Below are 6000 nucleotides of genomic sequence, written 5' to 3' on the forward strand. Positions count from 1 at the left end.
GAATCTCCCCAGTGCACCTCCCCTCCAGAGTCAAAAGTTTTTTTTGTTGCATGCCACAAAGATCAAATCAATTAAGGCTACTTTAGACTTTTTCAGTCGTGGTAGCCTGGGAAAGTCATGTCTTTCAATGGTTTTATTTATTGACATCTCTATCCCTCATTTTTGTAACTGAGGCTTTGGAAAAATGACCCTCAAATCCTGGGAAGGGATCACGTGATTCCTTCCTTGTTTCACATCTTTTTTTAACATCTTTCAGTGTCTACAATTGCAAAGACTGCTGCTTTTATAACAACTTTGTTTGTTTGTTTGTTTTATACGATTTTTAAACGTTAAGTGATATAATCATATTACTGACTGCTGCTCAGCGTGAAACATGATTTATGAATGGAGGGCACGAAAGCGGTTTTCATTGCTGCCATCTTCTGGTGCAGTTAATGAACTCCACACAGCAATAACAAAGGCACATTAACAGTGACGAGAAATTAAACGAACTAAAATAGCACATAAATCTTCCTGAAGGCAGCTGTTAGATGCCAGAAGAGCATCTTAAAAGGTAATGCATACAAGAAAGACCATTGCCAGCTGGAAATTGAAAAGCTTTCTGGAACTGCCTTGCCCATTATTGTAGCACCGATGTAACACTCATGATGATATTAGAAAACATAAGAAAAAAAATGTATTGGAGGGTATTGGATATAGCAGGTCTGCAATCGATTTTATGGCTATACTGAAGTCATTCTCTTCTGTTTGTATAGTTCTTTTAGAGTGAGAAAAAAAAGAGGAGACGAGTAATTTGGGTTTTAAGCAGGTAACTGTGAAACAATGAAAATTACCCAGGAAAGTTCACGGAGAGGTGCAGAGTTAGAAATTACTTAAATTCACTTTTTTTGAACTGATCTACTGATGATGTCCCTACAGTTACTGTCATTCGGTAACTGTGGTAAATGAAAATAAAATTATTACGTTTCCTAGAGTTCAGTAAAGGCAAGATAAAAAATGTAGTAACCTGGAAAAAAAAATATCTTTAGGAGCTATTTTTGCTGCACATCATGCCACATTTCAGAGGAAAAAATAGCCTTTGTTGTGCTATACATGGACAGCAACTCCATGAGGTGTGCAGCTGAGTCCAGTGGGAATCCATCATGCCTGTATGAAATATGTTGAATTTCTGCCCTCATTTTGCAAACAAAAGCACAGTATTCTGTCTGCATTACATTCATTTCTGCTGAATTTCAGATTCTTTGGGATTTTGTCATAGTGTTGGCTTGCTTGTGAGCTCAAATTAATTTTTAATTAAGAATACAAAAAGTGAACTCACACCTACGTACTTCAACTGCAAGCTTCACTAATCCTCAGAAATTCATACTGCTGATATTATGGGGGACGATGGAGCACTTATTAGGTTTTTGATCTCTTCCACAAGCGTTACTCCATTCATCAGCCAGCCAGCTGGCTGCATCGGCTCCCTTTGGAGTCCCTTTCCCTGACTAAGCAGTGCTGCCATAAAACTGCATTGTATCCCCGCGCTCTGCCCTTCCTCCACAGATGTTACCTTTTCAATGGGCATACACAGTCCCTCAGCAAAGCTAAAATACTGCTCTGCCAAATTCCTCTTGGCCAAGATACTTCCTGATGCTGATTTTTTTTTTTTTTTAGAGCTCCTGCCAACCATGTACCTTTCCCACCCCAAGGACAGAATGTCTTTGATTTACCCAGGCTGGCAGCCTGCCTATATGGCATCCAGGTTTATGGAGATCAGCATGGTCTCCATATGATCATATCACGTTATTGGGGATTAAAAATGATTTAGCAATGCACCACACACTCCGGAGCACAGTCATTTACACTCAACAAATATTTTTGCATACAAATATGTATACAAAACCCAAAAACGTAAAACCTAACCTTAGGCAGAGCTATTTTTCTTGCGCGGTGGAGTAAAGTAATAGTCTTGAATAAGACCTTCTGTATGAACCTCTTCCGCACACAATGAACAAAGTCATTTTTATCTGTCATTGTCTAATTTTTCATTCCACTACCAATTGGTCACATGAAATTCAACTGTCTCTCAAGAAATTGCTCAAGAATAACCGTGATCAGAATCTGGACTTATTCTGTACATGTTATCGCTTCTGTAAAGACTAAGTTAACCAATAGTACACTTCCCTCTGCTGTTCTTATGGCTTGCTTAGTTTATCTGTCAAGCTAGAGAGATATTTTAAGAAGGTGTGTAAAGGAAAAAGAGTTAGTACATATTAGAGACAAGTGCAGTCTTATGAGAAATTCACGGGGAATGGCAGGATGAGCAGGGACTGCACAGTGACAGCCACGGTGGCACGCAGGTGTCTGGTATGGTTCAAGACTGCTTGCAGCAATGAACATCAGACTTAATGCTTTCTTGTAGAACAGTGAGAGTGAAGGTGCACAGAAGACAATGTAAAATATTTATGGTTTATTTTCTTTTCATAACTGCTAGATGTGGCAGAAATTCCTATGGGAAAACTGTCCTTATCCTCAGCAGAAGCAGATATCTGGGAACCATTTGAAGGTGGATCACAGCCTGAATGAAACATTTCACTGAGCTGTGTATGTGCTCATGGCACAGGAGGAGTGCTGGAAGCTTGCATAGTCAGATGTAGCTGCTCTGCAGGTGGGGCTCAGAGCACTTTCCATAATGCTTCCACTTCACTTAGGCATTTGAGTAGTTTTATTATTGACCCTGCAAGGGAAATTGGAGATTGAGAAGGTCAGTGAAAAACAAGGTCACCTTTCCTTGAGGGTATTTCTTATAAATGGTGCAGATGTTGATTTGCTATTGTGTGCCTCTCCTTCACCTGAACCTGAGACTGGCTTGCCATCTTTTTCAGTGCAGCGGCTTTCCCAGGTGCACAGTTATGTCATGCATGCAAAAGTTATTTCTAAGTAACTTGTTTAGTGAACGGAACCAGGGTCATTTAACATGCCCCTGCACATCCTCCCACACACAATTATCCTGCTCATCCCCACACTGGCTCTCATATAACTCCGGCCTGATGTTCTCCATCTCTTTTACTCTGTCCCTTGGTTCCTTCAGCTGTACATCATGTTTTTGCTAATTCATCACTGTGATGCTTTGTCTTCCTCTCCTGCCTCTGTATTTTTGGCAGCTAAAGAGGCAATATATGCTCCATTGGGTTCAGATCCGTGACTATACTCCCTGATTTCCAGTGTGTATGTGCTGTTCATGCAGCAGAGTGATGCCTCTTGCAGCAGAGGACAACTGAGCTACCCTTGCCTCTCATCCTTCAGGGCACTCATTCAATACTCTACCCATTCACCAGCATTTTATGCTCCTTATAGAAGTTAAATATCTTTGAGACTTCTACTTGTCTGACAGATTCAGTAAAATTACTCTGACTGCTTCAGGAATGTTTGCAGGGTAGGGCAGCAGACAGGAGGACAGGCAGCCACTACACTGCACAACTCCAATTCCTTAGAAAACCAAGCTAAAAATGAATTGCATTGGAAAATGGATCCTAAGGAGCTGGACTCAGTACCACTGCCTTTTGTCTGCCTACCAGGCTGCTTATTATCTTTCATCCTGAATTTGAATGCAAGGTTCATGGAGCAAGAAATGCAATTTGCTCTCTGTATTCTCCATTGCAATAATAAAAAAGTAATAATAGATAGAAATACGAAGAATTTAATTAGATTCATTCTCTGTGGCAATTGCTCCTCACAAAATTGGTTTAAAAGCCCCAGCACATGAAGCCAGTGAACTTAAACTTTGGTATGACTGAAGGTGCTTCAGGCTGACCCGTAACCTTTTCTCCAGCTGCTTTCCACCCCTCCAATACATTTTTTTTTCGCTACTGTGACCTTCTGGCACTCAGTATGCCAGGTCTCCATCCCAAATCTGTTGTCATGGAGATTTGGGCCAGCATTCCCAAGAGAGAGTGTTCCTCTCTTGATCATTCGAGTGACAAGTCCTGAGCAAAACTACACCCCTGAGGAGTGCCGTCCCCAGCAAGGTCTGCCTGCCACACAGCTTGTCAGGTCTGCCAGCACTGCTGGGGCTTCATGTAGTGAACATAATGCAGGGAAACAAACTCTGAAGTCTTAGAAAAACCAGGGTTTTCCAAGATTGTCCTGCATATCTGCGAGCTAATCACAAGAGTTTGCCCGCTGGCTGGCTGCACTGCTGCTGCATTAAGAGTTATAATGAAATAATAAAGCAAGGGAGACTGCGTTCATCATGCACTAATAACACCTCTGGGGTGGTCTGGAGAAAGACAGAGTGATCTAAACCTTGCCTTGATATTCAGTGCCGAGGGCAGGGGATGAGGGACATCATAAATTAATGAACCAGTTCAATAGAGTTAAATTTTCCTCCTTGTTAGTTTGAACAGTAGGATAAGTGGTTGATATTCATTCATGTCACGAGAGAAACAGGAAGATGGAGGTTAGCTCCCACAGGAAGAAAAGGCAGTATTAAATATCTAGCCAAGATAAATAAATGGAAAACATTGAAAACAGATAGAAGTAAGCCTGTTCTCAGTGGTTTGACATATGGTGATATTTATGATCATTGTCTTGCAGGATATATATCAAATTTGCCTGCCTCAGGTGGCTAGTCAAATGAAAATTAAAATTTGTCTTGTCTTTTTCAAAAGGACTAGTCAAGAGCTATGATGACAGGAAACTATTTCCACTCATATGTTCCTGTGTTAAAGGTCTCTCCTGCTTCTTGCGGATTAAACCACTCCTCAGATCCACACAACCGTTTTTTGGCTCTGCCAGTGTTCTAGCCCCCACCCCAGAGAAGAAGAATATTGCTGAGGCTTAGTGACTTCTTAAGAAGCAGCAAAATGGAGCTGAATAGTTTACCAGAAGCTCTGTTTCTGATTTTACACACTTTGGGTGTATGCTGTTACCCTCAGTTTGAACCCAATAAATGCGATGTTTGGCAGGGGCCAGAAACAGATAACACACAAGGCAGGGAGCAAGAGCTTGGCCATCTAACTAGGTGTCACTAGTTGCCCCTGTAAACATCCCTTGAAACAGAGACACTCTGAATGCCAATGCCGCCCTGGGGCAGGACGGAACCCCCTCAGGAAAGTTGCATCTCCTGATGTCCAGCACATGACCCCAGCAGGATGATGATGCTCTGCCCTGAGCTACCTCATAGTGCTGGAAGACGTAAAATTAGAGCTGGCTGTTAATTACAGAGGGTAGGGAAAGCTGTCTTGCTCTCTGCCTGCTGTGGAAAGCACTTCTCAAGAAATTTCAGATGTGCTTCAGTTTCACAGCACAGGCTGCATGCAGGCAGACCACCTGCTCTGGCAGGCAGAGTGACGCAGAGGTAAGGGCTGCAAAAGCAAAGGGGAGCACACTTGAAAATGGTGCTGGTTGCTCTGGGTTGGGTCTGGCAGGCATGGTTGCTTTTGCTCTCTGCACCCAGCTGGCACCAACTGGTGCCTGCTGAAGGAGGAGGGTTCTGGCATGGTCCCTGGGGCATCGACTGGGAAGAAGACTCTGTGTCTCTGTCACTTTGCAAATTGACTAACCCAACAGACCATGCCCTTGGGAGCTGGAAGAGGTGTTGTGTGGTGTAGGTTTGTATCAGGCTAGTGTGAGACCTCAGCAGCCCACGGTACTGCCCAGGGGAACCGATGTTGTATGACTGCTCTGCTATAAGCTCTTTTCCTATGTCTGTCTGTCTGTCAGTCTCCATTTCCAGCACACAGCCAGCCCTACAGCATCCAGTAGCCTTCAGTCAGTGCTACTTTGGCAAGTGGTTTGTTGAGGTGCCTATTTCTTGGGCTGCAGGTCAACCTGTGCCTTCCTGCTTCCCTGTGTGGCTATGGTGCCCTCTGGCCCAGTAGCACAAGCTAATCTTGCTATGAGCTGCTCTGCCTTGCACTGATTTTGCTTTCCCCCTCTGGAGATATCGATGTGTTGATACTGAAAGCTGTGCTGATATTTGTGGCCTTATTGCTATGGTGGCTTTCTTTGTATATG

The sequence above is a fragment of the Phaenicophaeus curvirostris genome, chromosome 1 (genome assembly GCF_032191515.1).
Source record: "Phaenicophaeus curvirostris isolate KB17595 chromosome 1, BPBGC_Pcur_1.0, whole genome shotgun sequence".
Classification (NCBI taxonomy): domain Eukaryota; kingdom Metazoa; phylum Chordata; class Aves; order Cuculiformes; family Cuculidae; genus Phaenicophaeus; species Phaenicophaeus curvirostris.